The sequence below is a fragment of the Hoplias malabaricus genome, chromosome 2 (genome assembly GCF_029633855.1).
Source record: "Hoplias malabaricus isolate fHopMal1 chromosome 2, fHopMal1.hap1, whole genome shotgun sequence".
Taxonomy (NCBI): domain Eukaryota; kingdom Metazoa; phylum Chordata; class Actinopteri; order Characiformes; family Erythrinidae; genus Hoplias; species Hoplias malabaricus.
This window is the reverse complement of record NC_089801.1, coordinates 13,294,491-13,308,218: the sequence shown is the minus strand read 5'-3', so window position 1 is coordinate 13,308,218 and position 13,728 is coordinate 13,294,491. Positions and strand designations below refer to the sequence as shown.

At 46.9% G+C, this 13,728-nt stretch overlaps 32 non-coding genes across 32 annotated transcripts; all 32 read left to right on the top strand.

Annotated features, from left to right (window-relative positions):
• The first annotated feature begins 352 nt into the window (after positions 1 to 352).
• Positions 353 to 425, top strand: trnaf-gaa (transfer RNA phenylalanine (anticodon GAA)). Its single transcript has one exon. It is a non-coding gene; the product is annotated as a tRNA-Phe (tRNA).
• A 289-nt stretch (positions 426 to 714) lies between these two features.
• Positions 715 to 786, top strand: trnaq-uug (transfer RNA glutamine (anticodon UUG)). The gene has a single exon. It is a non-coding gene; the product is annotated as a tRNA-Gln (tRNA).
• A 225-nt stretch (positions 787 to 1,011) lies between these two features.
• trnaf-gaa (transfer RNA phenylalanine (anticodon GAA)) lies at positions 1,012 to 1,084 on the top strand. The gene has a single exon. It is a non-coding gene; the product is annotated as a tRNA-Phe (tRNA).
• Positions 1,085 to 1,311: 227 nt separating this feature from the next.
• On the top strand, positions 1,312 to 1,383 carry trnaq-cug (transfer RNA glutamine (anticodon CUG)). Its single transcript has one exon. It is a non-coding gene; the product is annotated as a tRNA-Gln (tRNA).
• A 337-nt stretch (positions 1,384 to 1,720) lies between these two features.
• trnaq-cug (transfer RNA glutamine (anticodon CUG)) lies at positions 1,721 to 1,792 on the top strand. The gene has a single exon. It is a non-coding gene; the product is annotated as a tRNA-Gln (tRNA).
• A 394-nt stretch (positions 1,793 to 2,186) lies between these two features.
• trnaf-gaa (transfer RNA phenylalanine (anticodon GAA)) lies at positions 2,187 to 2,259 on the top strand. Its single transcript has one exon. It is a non-coding gene; the product is annotated as a tRNA-Phe (tRNA).
• Positions 2,260 to 2,548: 289 nt separating this feature from the next.
• trnaq-uug (transfer RNA glutamine (anticodon UUG)) lies at positions 2,549 to 2,620 on the top strand. The gene has a single exon. It is a non-coding gene; the product is annotated as a tRNA-Gln (tRNA).
• Positions 2,621 to 3,145: 525 nt separating this feature from the next.
• trnaq-cug (transfer RNA glutamine (anticodon CUG)) lies at positions 3,146 to 3,217 on the top strand. The gene has a single exon. It is a non-coding gene; the product is annotated as a tRNA-Gln (tRNA).
• Positions 3,218 to 3,554: 337 nt separating this feature from the next.
• Positions 3,555 to 3,626, top strand: trnaq-cug (transfer RNA glutamine (anticodon CUG)). The gene has a single exon. It is a non-coding gene; the product is annotated as a tRNA-Gln (tRNA).
• Positions 3,627 to 4,020: 394 nt separating this feature from the next.
• trnaf-gaa (transfer RNA phenylalanine (anticodon GAA)) lies at positions 4,021 to 4,093 on the top strand. Its single transcript has one exon. It is a non-coding gene; the product is annotated as a tRNA-Phe (tRNA).
• A 289-nt stretch (positions 4,094 to 4,382) lies between these two features.
• On the top strand, positions 4,383 to 4,454 carry trnaq-uug (transfer RNA glutamine (anticodon UUG)). Its single transcript has one exon. It is a non-coding gene; the product is annotated as a tRNA-Gln (tRNA).
• A 525-nt stretch (positions 4,455 to 4,979) lies between these two features.
• On the top strand, positions 4,980 to 5,051 carry trnaq-cug (transfer RNA glutamine (anticodon CUG)). The gene has a single exon. It is a non-coding gene; the product is annotated as a tRNA-Gln (tRNA).
• Positions 5,052 to 5,388: 337 nt separating this feature from the next.
• Positions 5,389 to 5,460, top strand: trnaq-cug (transfer RNA glutamine (anticodon CUG)). The gene has a single exon. It is a non-coding gene; the product is annotated as a tRNA-Gln (tRNA).
• Positions 5,461 to 5,854: 394 nt separating this feature from the next.
• On the top strand, positions 5,855 to 5,927 carry trnaf-gaa (transfer RNA phenylalanine (anticodon GAA)). Its single transcript has one exon. It is a non-coding gene; the product is annotated as a tRNA-Phe (tRNA).
• Positions 5,928 to 6,216: 289 nt separating this feature from the next.
• On the top strand, positions 6,217 to 6,288 carry trnaq-uug (transfer RNA glutamine (anticodon UUG)). The gene has a single exon. It is a non-coding gene; the product is annotated as a tRNA-Gln (tRNA).
• A 517-nt stretch (positions 6,289 to 6,805) lies between these two features.
• trnaq-cug (transfer RNA glutamine (anticodon CUG)) lies at positions 6,806 to 6,877 on the top strand. Its single transcript has one exon. It is a non-coding gene; the product is annotated as a tRNA-Gln (tRNA).
• A 337-nt stretch (positions 6,878 to 7,214) lies between these two features.
• Positions 7,215 to 7,286, top strand: trnaq-cug (transfer RNA glutamine (anticodon CUG)). The gene has a single exon. It is a non-coding gene; the product is annotated as a tRNA-Gln (tRNA).
• Positions 7,287 to 7,680: 394 nt separating this feature from the next.
• Positions 7,681 to 7,753, top strand: trnaf-gaa (transfer RNA phenylalanine (anticodon GAA)). The gene has a single exon. It is a non-coding gene; the product is annotated as a tRNA-Phe (tRNA).
• A 289-nt stretch (positions 7,754 to 8,042) lies between these two features.
• trnaq-uug (transfer RNA glutamine (anticodon UUG)) lies at positions 8,043 to 8,114 on the top strand. Its single transcript has one exon. It is a non-coding gene; the product is annotated as a tRNA-Gln (tRNA).
• Positions 8,115 to 8,631: 517 nt separating this feature from the next.
• trnaq-cug (transfer RNA glutamine (anticodon CUG)) lies at positions 8,632 to 8,703 on the top strand. The gene has a single exon. It is a non-coding gene; the product is annotated as a tRNA-Gln (tRNA).
• A 337-nt stretch (positions 8,704 to 9,040) lies between these two features.
• Positions 9,041 to 9,112, top strand: trnaq-cug (transfer RNA glutamine (anticodon CUG)). The gene has a single exon. It is a non-coding gene; the product is annotated as a tRNA-Gln (tRNA).
• A 394-nt stretch (positions 9,113 to 9,506) lies between these two features.
• Positions 9,507 to 9,579, top strand: trnaf-gaa (transfer RNA phenylalanine (anticodon GAA)). Its single transcript has one exon. It is a non-coding gene; the product is annotated as a tRNA-Phe (tRNA).
• Positions 9,580 to 9,868: 289 nt separating this feature from the next.
• Positions 9,869 to 9,940, top strand: trnaq-uug (transfer RNA glutamine (anticodon UUG)). The gene has a single exon. It is a non-coding gene; the product is annotated as a tRNA-Gln (tRNA).
• Positions 9,941 to 10,457: 517 nt separating this feature from the next.
• On the top strand, positions 10,458 to 10,529 carry trnaq-cug (transfer RNA glutamine (anticodon CUG)). Its single transcript has one exon. It is a non-coding gene; the product is annotated as a tRNA-Gln (tRNA).
• A 337-nt stretch (positions 10,530 to 10,866) lies between these two features.
• trnaq-cug (transfer RNA glutamine (anticodon CUG)) lies at positions 10,867 to 10,938 on the top strand. The gene has a single exon. It is a non-coding gene; the product is annotated as a tRNA-Gln (tRNA).
• A 394-nt stretch (positions 10,939 to 11,332) lies between these two features.
• trnaf-gaa (transfer RNA phenylalanine (anticodon GAA)) lies at positions 11,333 to 11,405 on the top strand. The gene has a single exon. It is a non-coding gene; the product is annotated as a tRNA-Phe (tRNA).
• A 289-nt stretch (positions 11,406 to 11,694) lies between these two features.
• On the top strand, positions 11,695 to 11,766 carry trnaq-uug (transfer RNA glutamine (anticodon UUG)). The gene has a single exon. It is a non-coding gene; the product is annotated as a tRNA-Gln (tRNA).
• A 225-nt stretch (positions 11,767 to 11,991) lies between these two features.
• Positions 11,992 to 12,064, top strand: trnaf-gaa (transfer RNA phenylalanine (anticodon GAA)). Its single transcript has one exon. It is a non-coding gene; the product is annotated as a tRNA-Phe (tRNA).
• A 227-nt stretch (positions 12,065 to 12,291) lies between these two features.
• trnaq-cug (transfer RNA glutamine (anticodon CUG)) lies at positions 12,292 to 12,363 on the top strand. Its single transcript has one exon. It is a non-coding gene; the product is annotated as a tRNA-Gln (tRNA).
• Positions 12,364 to 12,700: 337 nt separating this feature from the next.
• Positions 12,701 to 12,772, top strand: trnaq-cug (transfer RNA glutamine (anticodon CUG)). The gene has a single exon. It is a non-coding gene; the product is annotated as a tRNA-Gln (tRNA).
• A 394-nt stretch (positions 12,773 to 13,166) lies between these two features.
• Positions 13,167 to 13,239, top strand: trnaf-gaa (transfer RNA phenylalanine (anticodon GAA)). Its single transcript has one exon. It is a non-coding gene; the product is annotated as a tRNA-Phe (tRNA).
• A 289-nt stretch (positions 13,240 to 13,528) lies between these two features.
• Positions 13,529 to 13,600, top strand: trnaq-uug (transfer RNA glutamine (anticodon UUG)). Its single transcript has one exon. It is a non-coding gene; the product is annotated as a tRNA-Gln (tRNA).
• Positions 13,601 to 13,728: the final 128 nt, after the last annotated feature.

Genomic DNA, 13,728 nt, shown 5'->3' with positions numbered 1-13,728 from the left:
TGGGACGCCAAACATCAACTGAGTGAACAGCGATTGCCCGCTTGGTATCAGAGATTCGCTATGTATTGCAAGCGTGGCTAAACTAACAAGAAAGAGCCCTCGCGGCACAACGTAGACCGCATCGTTCACAAGCAAGGAAGCAAACTGAAGTTTGGTGTCATGTAGGGCGCGCTTTCTAAGAAACTTGTACAATCAAAAGAATTTTGAAGGTAGCATTTGCTAATTGTGGTGGTGAAACTTGGCAATGTCTCCTGTGAAGCCATTTTTGTTGTTCCAACAAATCTACTTTAGGCGTCCAATGTAGGTCCGAACTTCTCCGACCGTGACCGTGACCGCCGCGTGTTTCTTTTATGCCGAAATAGCTCAGTTGGGAGAGCGTTAGACTGAAGATCTAAAGGTCCCTGGTTCGATTCCGGGTTTCGGCAGACTCAGAGACCTGACTTTGCATTAGGTTTTTAACGGCTGACAATTCAATGTCTCGCATTGTTTTTTGGAATGGTTACCTTGAGCTACTGCAATGCCCTTCATTCTGAGTGTCTTCCAGTGAAAATCTATACAATCATCAATTAGACAGAGTTCTGCTCTCTCGAGTTCACCCGGGTCCCGCTCCTCTCAAGATTCCCCCCTCGTGCTCTGACAGAGATCATCCCTGTCACGGACACCTGGAGTGACCGTCTTGGGGCTTTGGTTGGGAAAGCGAAAAAGCTTCTCAGCGGTTCCACGGTGTAATGGTTAGCACTCTGGACTTTGAATCCAGTGATCCGAGTTCAAATCTCGGTGGAACCTAGTGTTTGATGCATGTGAACCTAGCCTTTCGTGACTGCCCTCTGTTATATGAAAATGGAAAAAGGTATAATAGGCCAAACCACAGGGATGTAACCACGTTGAGGAACCGAACTGATGTCAGAGAGTAGAGTCCTTAATTCTGTGAATACTAAACAAACCTGTCTTTCTGGCCATCGACGTCTGCATTTCTGCAATTTTGATCACTTGCCTGCGTACGGCGTTCGAGCCGAAATAGCTCAGTTGGGAGAGCGTTAGACTGAAGATCTAAAGGTCCCTGGTTCGATCCCGGGTTTCGGCAAGCGGAGCTTCGGATCCTCCAAAGCGTCCTTGTGAAGGAGGTTTTTTCCATGTTGTCAGACATCATGCCTACTTGCATCACAAGTTCCTGGCTCACTGTTAGTGTCAACAAGAATGAAATTGACCAAAGTGGAAGCAGCTCACTCATATATAGCTGTAAATCTTTACAATAACACTCCTGTCAGTTTTCGCTCCTCAGTCGTACTCTCAGTGGCTGACGCTTGCAGAGGTTCCATGGTGTAACGGTTAGCACTCTGGACTCTGAATCCAGCGATCCGAGTTCAAATCTCGGTGGGACCTGCTGCTCGGTTTCCTTTGCTAGAGTCTCGGAGCAGCTGCCTTAACCGCGTGACGGAGCAATCCTGTTAACACCCGCTGATCTGGGCCGAATTGTAATTCTGTTAAAACGTTTCCACCCACATGCAAGGGAACCTTCTCTACAGAGTGTGAAGTGCTGGAATCTTGCGCTAAAATGCAAACTTGTGCTTCATTTCATACAATTCCCACTTTGTGATATTTGGTTCCTCTCAAGACGTTTTACTCCTCGTGAACGGAGTAATTAAATCTTACCCATTGTTGCCGCAGCTTGCAAATTAAGAATTAGGAATTGTGATGCGAACGCTCCCGAAGGGTCGGAGGTTCCATGGTGTAATGGTTAGCACTCTGGACTCTGAATCCAGCGATCCGAGTTCAAATCTCGGTGGGACCTACTCTTAGTGTTTCCTTCTGCCAATCTTTCAAGGTATGTTTTTGGGACGCCAAACATCAACTGAGTGAACAGCGATTGCCCGCTTGGTATCAGAGATTCGCTATGTATTGCAAGCGTGGCTAAACTAACAAGAAAGAGCCCTCGCGGCACAACGTAGACCGCATCGTTCACAAGCAAGGAAGCAAACTGAAGTTTGGTGTCATGTAGGGCGCGCTTTCTAAGAAACTTGTACAATCAAAAGAATTTTGAAGGTAGCATTTGCTAATTGTGGTGGTGAAACTTGGCAATGTCTCCTGTGAAGCCATTTTTGTTGTTCCAACAAATCTACTTTAGGCGTCCAATGTAGGTCCGAACTTCTCCGACCGTGACCGTGACCGCCGCGTGTTTCTTTTATGCCGAAATAGCTCAGTTGGGAGAGCGTTAGACTGAAGATCTAAAGGTCCCTGGTTCGATCCCGGGTTTCGGCAGACTCAGAGACCTGACTTTGCATTAGGTTTTTAACGGCTGACAATTCAATGTCTCGCATTGTTTTTTGGAATGGTTACCTTGAGCTACTGCAATGCCCTTCATTCTGAGTGTCTTCCAGTGAAAATCTATACAATCATCAATTAGACAGAGTTCTGCTCTCTCGAGTTCACTCGGGTCCCGCTCCTCTCAAGATTCCCCCCTCGTGCTCTGACAGAGATCATCCCTGTCACGGACACCTGGAGTGACCGTCTTGGGGCTTTGGTTGGGAAAGCGAAAAAGCTTCTCAGCGGTTCCATGGTGTAATGGTTAGCACTCTGGACTTTGAATCCAGTGATCCGAGTTCAAATCTCGGTGGAACCTAGTGTTTGATGCATGTGAACCTAGCCTTTCGTGACTGCCCTCTGTTATACGAAAATGGAAAAAGGTATAATAGGCCAAACCACAGGGATGTAACCACGTTGAGGAACCGAACTGATGTCAGAGAGTAGAGTCCTTAATTCTGTGAATACTAAACAAACCTGTCTTTCTGGCCATCGACGTCTGCATTTCTGCAATTTTGATCACTTGCCTGCATACGGCGTTCGAGCCGAAATAGCTCAGTTGGGAGAGCGTTAGACTGAAGATCTAAAGGTCCCTGGTTCGATCCTGGGTTTCGGCAAGCGGAGCTTCGGATCCTCCAAAGCGTCCTTGTGAAGGAGGTTTTTTCCATGTTGTCAGACATCATGCCTACTTGCATCACAAGTTCCTGGCTCACTGTTAGTGTCAACAAGAATGAAATTGACCAAAGTGGAAGCAGCTCACTCATATATAGCTGTAAATCTTTACAATAACACTCCTGTCAGTTTTCGCTCCTCAGTCGTACTCTCAGTGGCTGATGCTTGCAGAGGTTCCATGGTGTAACGGTTAGCACTCTGGACTCTGAATCCAGCGATCCGAGTTCAAATCTCGGTGGGACCTGCTGCTCGGTTTCCTTTGCTAGAGTCTCGGAGCAGCTGCCTTAACCGCGTGACGGAGCAATCCTGTTAACACCCGCTGATCTGGGCCGAATTGTAATTCTGTTAAAACGTTTCCACCCACATGCAAGGGAACCTTCTCTACAGAGTGTGAAGTGCTGGAATCTTGCGCTAAAATGCAAACTTGTGCTTCATTTCATACAATTCCCACTTTGTGATATTTGGTTCCTCTCAAGACGTTTTACTCCTCGTGAACGGAGTAATTAAATCTTACCCATTGTTGCCGCAGCTTGCAAATTAAGAATTAGGAATTGTGATGCGAACGCTCCCGAAGGGTCGGAGGTTCCATGGTGTAATGGTTAGCACTCTGGACTCTGAATCCAGCGATCCGAGTTCAAATCTCGGTGGGACCTACTCTTAGTGTTTCCTTCTGCCAATCTTTCAAGGTATGTTTTTGGGACGCCAAACATCAACTGAGTGAACAGCGATTGCCCGCTTGGTATCAGAGATTCGCTATGTATTGCAAGCGTGGCTAAACTAACAAGAAAGAGCCCTCGCGGCACAACGTAGACCGCATCGTTCACAAGCAAGGAAGCAAACTGAAGTTTGGTGTCATGTAGGGCGCGCTTTCTAAGAAACTTGTACAATCAAAAGAATTTTGAAGGTAGCATTTGCTAATTGTGGTGGTGAAACTTGGCAATGTCTCCTGTGAAGCCATTTTTGTTGTTCCAACAAATCTACTTTAGGCGTCCAATGTAGGTCCGAACTTCTCCGACCGTGACCGTGACCGCCGCGTGTTTCTTTTATGCCGAAATAGCTCAGTTGGGAGAGCGTTAGACTGAAGATCTAAAGGTCCCTGGTTCGATCCCGGGTTTCGGCAGACTCAGAGACCTGACTTTGCATTAGGTTTTTAACGGCTGACAATTCAATGTCTCGCATTGTTTTTTGGAATGGTTACCTTGAGCTACTGCAATGCCCTTCATTCTGAGTGTCTTCCAGTGAAAATCTATACAATCATCAATTAGACAGAGTTCTGCTCTCTCGAGTTCACTCGGGTCCCGCTCCTCTCAAGATTCCCCCCTCGTGCTCTGACAGAGATCATCCCTGTCACGGACACCTGGAGTGACCGTCTTGGGGCTTTGGTTGGGAAAGCGAAAAAGCTTCTCAGCGGTTCCATGGTGTAATGGTTAGCACTCTGGACTTTGAATCCAGTGATCCGAGTTCAAATCTCGGTGGAACCTAGTGTTTGATGCATGTGAACCTAGCCTTTCGTGACTGCCCTCTGTTATACGAAAATGGAAAAAGGTATAATAGGCCAAACCACAGGGATGTAACCACGTTGAGGAACCGAACTGATGTCAGAGAGTAGAGTCCTTAATTCTGTGAATACTAAACAAACCTGTCTTTCTGGCCATCGACGTCTGCATTTCTGCAATTTTGATCACTTGCCTGCATACGGCGTTCGAGCCGAAATAGCTCAGTTGGGAGAGCGTTAGACTGAAGATCTAAAGGTCCCTGGTTCGATCCTGGGTTTCGGCAAGCGGAGCTTCGGATCCTCCAAAGCGTCCTTGTGAAGGAGGTTTTTTCCATGTTGTCAGACATCATGCCTACTTGCATCACAAGTTCCTGGCTCACTGTTAGTGTCAACAAGAATGAAATTGACCAAAGTGGAAGCAGCTCACTCATATATAGCTGTAAATCTTTACAATAACACTCCTGTCAGTTTTCGCTCCTCAGTCGTACTCTCAGTGGCTGACGCTTGCAGAGGTTCCATGGTGTAACGGTTAGCACTCTGGACTCTGAATCCAGCGATCCGAGTTCAAATCTCGGTGGGACCTGCTGCTCGGTTTCCTTTGCTAGAGTCTCGGAGCAGCTGCCTTAACCGCGTGACGGAGCAATCCTGTTAACACCCGCTGATCTGGGCCGAATTGTAATTCTGTTAAAACGTTTCCACCCACATGCAAGGGAACCTTCTCTACAGAGTGTGAAGTGCTGGAATCTTGCGCTAAAATGCAAACTTGTGCTTCATTTCATACAATTCCCACTTTGTGATATTTGGTTCCTCTCAAGACGTTTTACTCCTCGTGAACGGAGTAATTAAATCTAACCCATTGTTGCCGCAGCTTGCAAATTAAGAATTAGGAATTGTGATGCGAACGCTCCTGAAGGGTCGGAGGTTCCATGGTGTAATGGTTAGCACTCTGGACTCTGAATCCAGCGATCCGAGTTCAAATCTCGGTGGGACCTACTCTTAGTGTTTCCTTCTGCCAATCTTTCAAGGTATGTTTTTGGGACGCCAAACATCAACTGAGTGAACAGCGATTGCCCGCTTGGTATCAGAGATTCGCTATGTATTGCAAGCGTGGCTAAACTAACAAGAAAGAGCCCTCGCGGCACAACGTAGACCGCATCGTTCACAAGCAAGGAAGCAAACTGAAGTTTGGTGTCATGTAGGGCGCGCTTTCTAAGAAACTTGTACAATCAAAAGAATTTTGAAGGTAGCATTTGCTAATTGTGGTGGTGAAACTTGGCAATGTCTCCTGTGAAGCCATTTTTGTTGTTCCAACAAATCTACTTTAGGCGTCCAATGTAGGTCCGAACTTCTCCGACCGTGACCGTGACCGCCGCGTGTTTCTTTTATGCCGAAATAGCTCAGTTGGGAGAGCGTTAGACTGAAGATCTAAAGGTCCCTGGTTCGATCCCGGGTTTCGGCAGACTCAGAGACCTGACTTTGCATTAGGTTTTTAACGGCTGACAATTCAATGTCTCGCATTGTTTTTTGGAATGGTTACCTTGAGCTACTGCAATGCCCTTCATTCTGAGTGTCTTCCAGTGAAAATCTATACAATCATCAATTAGACAGAGTTCTGCTCTCTCGAGTTCACTCGGGTCCCGCTCCTCTCAAGATTCCCCCCTCGTGCTCTGACAGAGATCATCCCTGTCACGGACACCTGGAGTGACCGTCTTGGGGCTTTGGTTGGGAAAGCGAAAAAGCTTCTCAGCGGTTCAATGGTGTAATGGTTAGCACTCTGGACTTTGAATCCAGTGATCCGAGTTCAAATCTCGGTGGAACCTAGTGTTTGATGCATGTGAACCTAGCCTTTCGTGACTGCCCTCTGTTATACAAAAAGGTATAATAGGCCAAACCACAGGGATGTAACCACGTTGAGGAACCGAACTGATGTCAGAGAGTAGAGTCCTTAATTCTGTGAATACTAAACAAACCTGTCTTTCTGGCCATCGACGTCTGCACTTCTGCAATTTTGATCACTTGCCTGCATACGGCGTTCAAGCCGAAATAGCTCAGTTGGGAGAGCGTTAGACTGAAGATCTAAAGGTCCCTGGTTCGATCCTGGGTTTCGGCAAGCGGAGCTTCGGATCCTCCAAAGCGTCCTTGTGAAGGAGGTTTTTTCCATGTTGTCAGACATCATGCCTACTTGCATCACAAGTTCCTGGCTCACTGTTAGTGTCAACAAGAATGAAATTGACCAAAGTGGAAGCAGCTCACTCATATATAGCTGTAAATCTTTACAATAACACTCCTGTCAGTTTTCGCTCCTCAGTCGTACTCTCAGTGGCTGACGCTTGCAGAGGTTCCATGGTGTAACGGTTAGCACTCTGGACTCTGAATCCAGCGATCCGAGTTCAAATCTCGGTGGGACCTGCTGCTCGGTTTCCTTTGCTAGAGTCTCGGAGCAGCTGCCTTAACCGCGTGACGGAGCAATCCTGTTAACACCCGCTGATCTGGGCCGAATTGTAATTCTGTTAAAACGTTTCCACCCACATGCAAGGGAACCTTCTCTACAGAGTGTGAAGTGCTGGAATCTTGCGCTAAAATGCAAACTTGTGCTTCATTTCATACAATTCCCACTTTGTGATATTTGGTTCCTCTCAAGACGTTTTACTCCTCGTGAACGGAGTAATTAAATCTTACCCATTGTTGCCGCAGCTTGCAAATTAAGAATTAGGAATTGTGATGCGAACGCTCCCGAAGGGTCGGAGGTTCCATGGTGTAATGGTTAGCACTCTGGACTCTGAATCCAGCGATCCGAGTTCAAATCTCGGTGGGACCTACTCTTAGTGTTTCCTTCTGCCAATCTTTCAAGGTATGTTTTTGGGACGCCAAACATCAACTGAGTGAACAGCGATTGCCCGCTTGGTATCAGAGATTCGCTATGTATTGCAAGCGTGGCTAAACTAACAAGAAAGAGCCCTCGCGGCACAACGTAGACCGCATCGTTCACAAGCAAGGAAGCAAACTGAAGTTTGGTGTCATGTAGGGCGCGCTTTCTAAGAAACTTGTACAATCAAAAGAATTTTGAAGGTAGCATTTGCTAATTGTGGTGGTGAAACTTGGCAATGTCTCCTGTGAAGCCATTTTTGTTGTTCCAACAAATCTACTTTAGGCGTCCAATGTAGGTCCGAACTTCTCCGACCGTGACCGTGACCGCCGCGTGTTTCTTTTATGCCGAAATAGCTCAGTTGGGAGAGCGTTAGACTGAAGATCTAAAGGTCCCTGGTTCGATCCCGGGTTTCGGCAGACTCAGAGACCTGACTTTGCATTAGGTTTTTAACGGCTGACAATTCAATGTCTCGCATTGTTTTTTGGAATGGTTACCTTGAGCTACTGCAATGCCCTTCATTCTGAGTGTCTTCCAGTGAAAATCTATACAATCATCAATTAGACAGAGTTCTGCTCTCTCGAGTTCACTCGGGTCCCGCTCCTCTCAAGATTCCCCCCTCGTGCTCTGACAGAGATCATCCCTGTCACGGACACCTGGAGTGACCGTCTTGGGGCTTTGGTTGGGAAAGCGAAAAAGCTTCTCAGCGGTTCAATGGTGTAATGGTTAGCACTCTGGACTTTGAATCCAGTGATCCGAGTTCAAATCTCGGTGGAACCTAGTGTTTGATGCATGTGAACCTAGCCTTTCGTGACTGCCCTCTGTTATACAAAAAGGTATAATAGGCCAAACCACAGGGATGTAACCACGTTGAGGAACCGAACTGATGTCAGAGAGTAGAGTCCTTAATTCTGTGAATACTAAACAAACCTGTCTTTCTGGCCATCGACGTCTGCACTTCTGCAATTTTGATCACTTGCCTGCATACGGCGTTCAAGCCGAAATAGCTCAGTTGGGAGAGCGTTAGACTGAAGATCTAAAGGTCCCTGGTTCGATCCTGGGTTTCGGCAAGCGGAGCTTCGGATCCTCCAAAGCGTCCTTGTGAAGGAGGTTTTTTCCATGTTGTCAGACATCATGCCTACTTGCATCACAAGTTCCTGGCTCACTGTTAGTGTCAACAAGAATGAAATTGACCAAAGTGGAAGCAGCTCACTCATATATAGCTGTAAATCTTTACAATAACACTCCTGTCAGTTTTCGCTCCTCAGTCGTACTCTCAGTGGCTGACGCTTGCAGAGGTTCCATGGTGTAACGGTTAGCACTCTGGACTCTGAATCCAGCGATCCGAGTTCAAATCTCGGTGGGACCTGCTGCTCGGTTTCCTTTGCTAGAGTCTCGGAGCAGCTGCCTTAACCGCGTGACGGAGCAATCCTGTTAACACCCGCTGATCTGGGCCGAATTGTAATTCTGTTAAAACGTTTCCACCCACATGCAAGGGAACCTTCTCTACAGAGTGTGAAGTGCTGGAATCTTGCGCTAAAATGCAAACTTGTGCTTCATTTCATACAATTCCCACTTTGTGATATTTGGTTCCTCTCAAGACGTTTTACTCCTCGTGAACGGAGTAATTAAATCTTACCCATTGTTGCCGCAGCTTGCAAATTAAGAATTAGGAATTGTGATGCGAACGCTCCCGAAGGGTCGGAGGTTCCATGGTGTAATGGTTAGCACTCTGGACTCTGAATCCAGCGATCCGAGTTCAAATCTCGGTGGGACCTACTCTTAGTGTTTCCTTCTGCCAATCTTTCAAGGTATGTTTTTGGGACGCCAAACATCAACTGAGTGAACAGCGATTGCCCGCTTGGTATCAGAGATTCGCTATGTATTGCAAGCGTGGCTAAACTAACAAGAAAGAGCCCTCGCGGCACAACGTAGACCGCATCGTTCACAAGCAAGGAAGCAAACTGAAGTTTGGTGTCATGTAGGGCGCGCTTTCTAAGAAACTTGTACAATCAAAAGAATTTTGAAGGTAGCATTTGCTAATTGTGGTGGTGAAACTTGGCAATGTCTCCTGTGAAGCCATTTTTGTTGTTCCAACAAATCTACTTTAGGCGTCCAATGTAGGTCCGAACTTCTCCGACCGTGACCGTGACCGCCGCGTGTTTCTTTTATGCCGAAATAGCTCAGTTGGGAGAGCGTTAGACTGAAGATCTAAAGGTCCCTGGTTCGATCCCGGGTTTCGGCAGACTCAGAGACCTGACTTTGCATTAGGTTTTTAACGGCTGACAATTCAATGTCTCGCATTGTTTTTTGGAATGGTTACCTTGAGCTACTGCAATGCCCTTCATTCTGAGTGTCTTCCAGTGAAAATCTATACAATCATCAATTAGACAGAGTTCTGCTCTCTCGAGTTCACTCGGGTCCCGCTCCTCTCAAGATTCCCCCCTCGTGCTCTGACAGAGATCATCCCTGTCACGGACACCTGGAGTGACCGTCTTGGGGCTTTGGTTGGGAAAGCGAAAAAGCTTCTCAGCGGTTCAATGGTGTAATGGTTAGCACTCTGGACTTTGAATCCAGTGATCCGAGTTCAAATCTCGGTGGAACCTAGTGTTTGATGCATGTGAACCTAGCCTTTCGTGACTGCCCTCTGTTATACAAAAAGGTATAATAGGCCAAACCACAGGGATGTAACCACGTTGAGGAACCGAACTGATGTCAGAGAGTAGAGTCCTTAATTCTGTGAATACTAAACAAACCTGTCTTTCTGGCCATCGACGTCTGCACTTCTGCAATTTTGATCACTTGCCTGCATACGGCGTTCAAGCCGAAATAGCTCAGTTGGGAGAGCGTTAGACTGAAGATCTAAAGGTCCCTGGTTCGATCCTGGGTTTCGGCAAGCGGAGCTTCGGATCCTCCAAAGCGTCCTTGTGAAGGAGGTTTTTTCCATGTTGTCAGACATCATGCCTACTTGCATCACAAGTTCCTGGCTCACTGTTAGTGTCAACAAGAATGAAATTGACCAAAGTGGAAGCAGCTCACTCATATATAGCTGTAAATCTTTACAATAACACTCCTGTCAGTTTTCGCTCCTCAGTCGTACTCTCAGTGGCTGACGCTTGCAGAGGTTCCATGGTGTAACGGTTAGCACTCTGGACTCTGAATCCAGCGATCCGAGTTCAAATCTCGGTGGGACCTGCTGCTCGGTTTCCTTTGCTAGAGTCTCGGAGCAGCTGCCTTAACCGCGTGACGGAGCAATCCTGTTAACACCCGCTGATCTGGGCCGAATTGTAATTCTGTTAAAACGTTTCCACCCACATGCAAGGGAACCTTCTCTACAGAGTGTGAAGTGCTGGAATCTTGCGCTAAAATGCAAACTTGTGCTTCATTTCATACAATTCCCACTTTGTGATATTTGGTTCCTCTCAAGACGTTTTACTCCTCGTGAACGGAGTAATTAAATCTTACCCATTGTTGCCGCAGCTTGCAAATTAAGAATTAGGAATTGTGATGCGAACGCTCCCGAAGGGTCGGAGGTTCCATGGTGTAATGGTTAGCACTCTGGACTCTGAATCCAGCGATCCGAGTTCAAATCTCGGTGGGACCTACTCTTAGTGTTTCCTTCTGCCAATCTTTCAAGGTATGTTTTTGGGACGCCAAACATCAACTGAGTGAACAGCGATTGCCCGCTTGGTATCAGAGATTCGCTATGTATTGCAAGCGTGGCTAAACTAACAAGAAAGAGCCCTCGCGGCACAACGTAGACCGCATCGTTCACAAGCAAGGAAGCAAACTGAAGTTTGGTGTCATGTAGGGCGCGCTTTCTAAGAAACTTGTACAATCAAAAGAATTTTGAAGGTAGCATTTGCTAATTGTGGTGGTGAAACTTGGCAATGTCTCCTGTGAAGCCATTTTTGTTGTTCCAACAAATCTACTTTAGGCGTCCAATGTAGGTCCGAACTTCTCCGACCGTGACCGTGACCGCCGCGTGTTTCTTTTATGCCGAAATAGCTCAGTTGGGAGAGCGTTAGACTGAAGATCTAAAGGTCCCTGGTTCGATTCCGGGTTTCGGCAGACTCAGAGACCTGACTTTGCATTAGGTTTTTAACGGCTGACAATTCAATGTCTCGCATTGTTTTTTGGAATGGTTACCTTGAGCTACTGCAATGCCCTTCATTCTGAGTGTCTTCCAGTGAAAATCTATACAATCATCAATTAGACAGAGTTCTGCTCTCTCGAGTTCACCCGGGTCCCGCTCCTCTCAAGATTCCCCCCTCGTGCTCTGACAGAGATCATCCCTGTCACGGACACCTGGAGTGACCGTCTTGGGGCTTTGGTTGGGAAAGCGAAAAAGCTTCTCAGCGGTTCCACGGTGTAATGGTTAGCACTCTGGACTTTGAATCCAGTGATCCGAGTTCAAATCTCGGTGGAACCTAGTGTTTGATGCATGTGAACCTAGCCTTTCGTGACTGCCCTCTGTTATATGAAAATGGAAAAAGGTATAATAGGCCAAACCACAGGGATGTAACCACGTTGAGGAACCGAACTGATGTCAGAGAGTAGAGTCCTTAATTCTGTGAATACTAAACAAACCTGTCTTTCTGGCCATCGACGTCTGCATTTCTGCAATTTTGATCACTTGCCTGCGTACGGCGTTCGAGCCGAAATAGCTCAGTTGGGAGAGCGTTAGACTGAAGATCTAAAGGTCCCTGGTTCGATCCCGGGTTTCGGCAAGCGGAGCTTCGGATCCTCCAAAGCGTCCTTGTGAAGGAGGTTTTTTCCATGTTGTCAGACATCATGCCTACTTGCATCACAAGTTCCTGGCTCACTGTTAGTGTCAACAAGAATGAAATTGACCAAAGTGGAAGCAGCTCACTCATATATAGCTGTAAATCTTTACAATAACACTCCTGTCAGTTTTCGCTCCTCAGTCGTACTCTCAGTGGCTGACGCTTGCAGAGGTTCCATGGTGTAACGGTTAGCACTCTGGACTCTGAATCCAGCGATCCGAGTTCAAATCTCGGTGGGACCTGCTGCTCGGTTTCCTTTGCTAGAGTCTCGGAGCAGCTGCCTTAACCGCGTGACGGAGCAATCCTGTTAACACCCGCTGATCTGGGCCGAATTGTAATTCTGTTAAAACGTTTCCACCCACATGCAAGGGAACCTTCTCTACAGAGTGTGAAGTGCTGGAATCTTGCGCTAAAATGCAAACTTGTGCTTCATTTCATACAATTCCCACTTTGTGATATTTGGTTCCTCTCAAGACGTTTTACTCCTCGTGAACGGAGTAATTAAATCTTACCCATTGTTGCCGCAGCTTGCAAATTAAGAATTAGGAATTGTGATGCGAACGCTCCCGAAGGGTCGGAGGTTCCATGGTGTAATGGTTAGCACTCTGGACTCTGAATCCAGCGATCCGAGTTCAAATCTCGGTGGGACCTACTCTTAGTGTTTCCTTCTGCCAATCTTTCAAGGTATGTTTTTGGGACGCCAAACATCAACTGAGTGAACAGCGATTGCCCGCTTGGTATCAGAGATTCGCTATGTATTGCAAGCGTGGCTAAACTAACAAGAAAGAGCCCTCGCGGCACAACGTAGACCGCATCGTTCACAAGCAAGGAAGCAAACTGAAGTTTGGTGTCATGTAGGGCGCGCTTTCTAAGAAACTTGTACAATCAAAAGAATTTTGAAGGTAGCATTTGCTAATTGTGGTGGTGAAACTTGGCAATGTCTCCTGTGAAGCCATTTTTGTTGTTCCAACAAATCTACTTTAGGCGTCCAATGTAGGTCCGAACTTCTCCGACCGTGACCGTGACCGCCGCGTGTTTCTTTTATGCCGAAATAGCTCAGTTGGGAGAGCGTTAGACTGAAGATCTAAAGGTCCCTGGTTCGATCCCGGGTTTCGGCAGACTCAGAGACCTGACTTTGCATTAGGTTTTTAACGGCTGACAATTCAATGTCTCGCATTGTTTTTTGGAATGGTTACCTTGAGCTACTGCAATGCCCTTCATTCTGAGTGTCTTCCAGTGAAAATCTATACAATCATCAATTAGACAGAGTTCTGCTCTCTCGAGTTCACTCGGGTCCCGCTCCTCTCAAGATTCCCCCCTCGTGCTCTGACAGAGATCATCCCTGTCACGGACACCTGGAGTGACCGTCTTGGGGCTTTGGTTGGGAAAGCGAAAAAGCTTCTCAGCGGTTGCATGGTGTAATGGTTAGCACTCTGGACTTTGAATCCAGTGATCCGAGTTCAAATCTCGGTGGAACCTAGTGTTTGATGCATGTGAACCTAGCCTTTCGTGACTGCCCTCTGTTATATGAAAATGGAAAAAGGTATAATAGGCCAAACCACAGGGATGTAACCACGTTGAGGAACCGAACTGATGTCAGAGAGTAG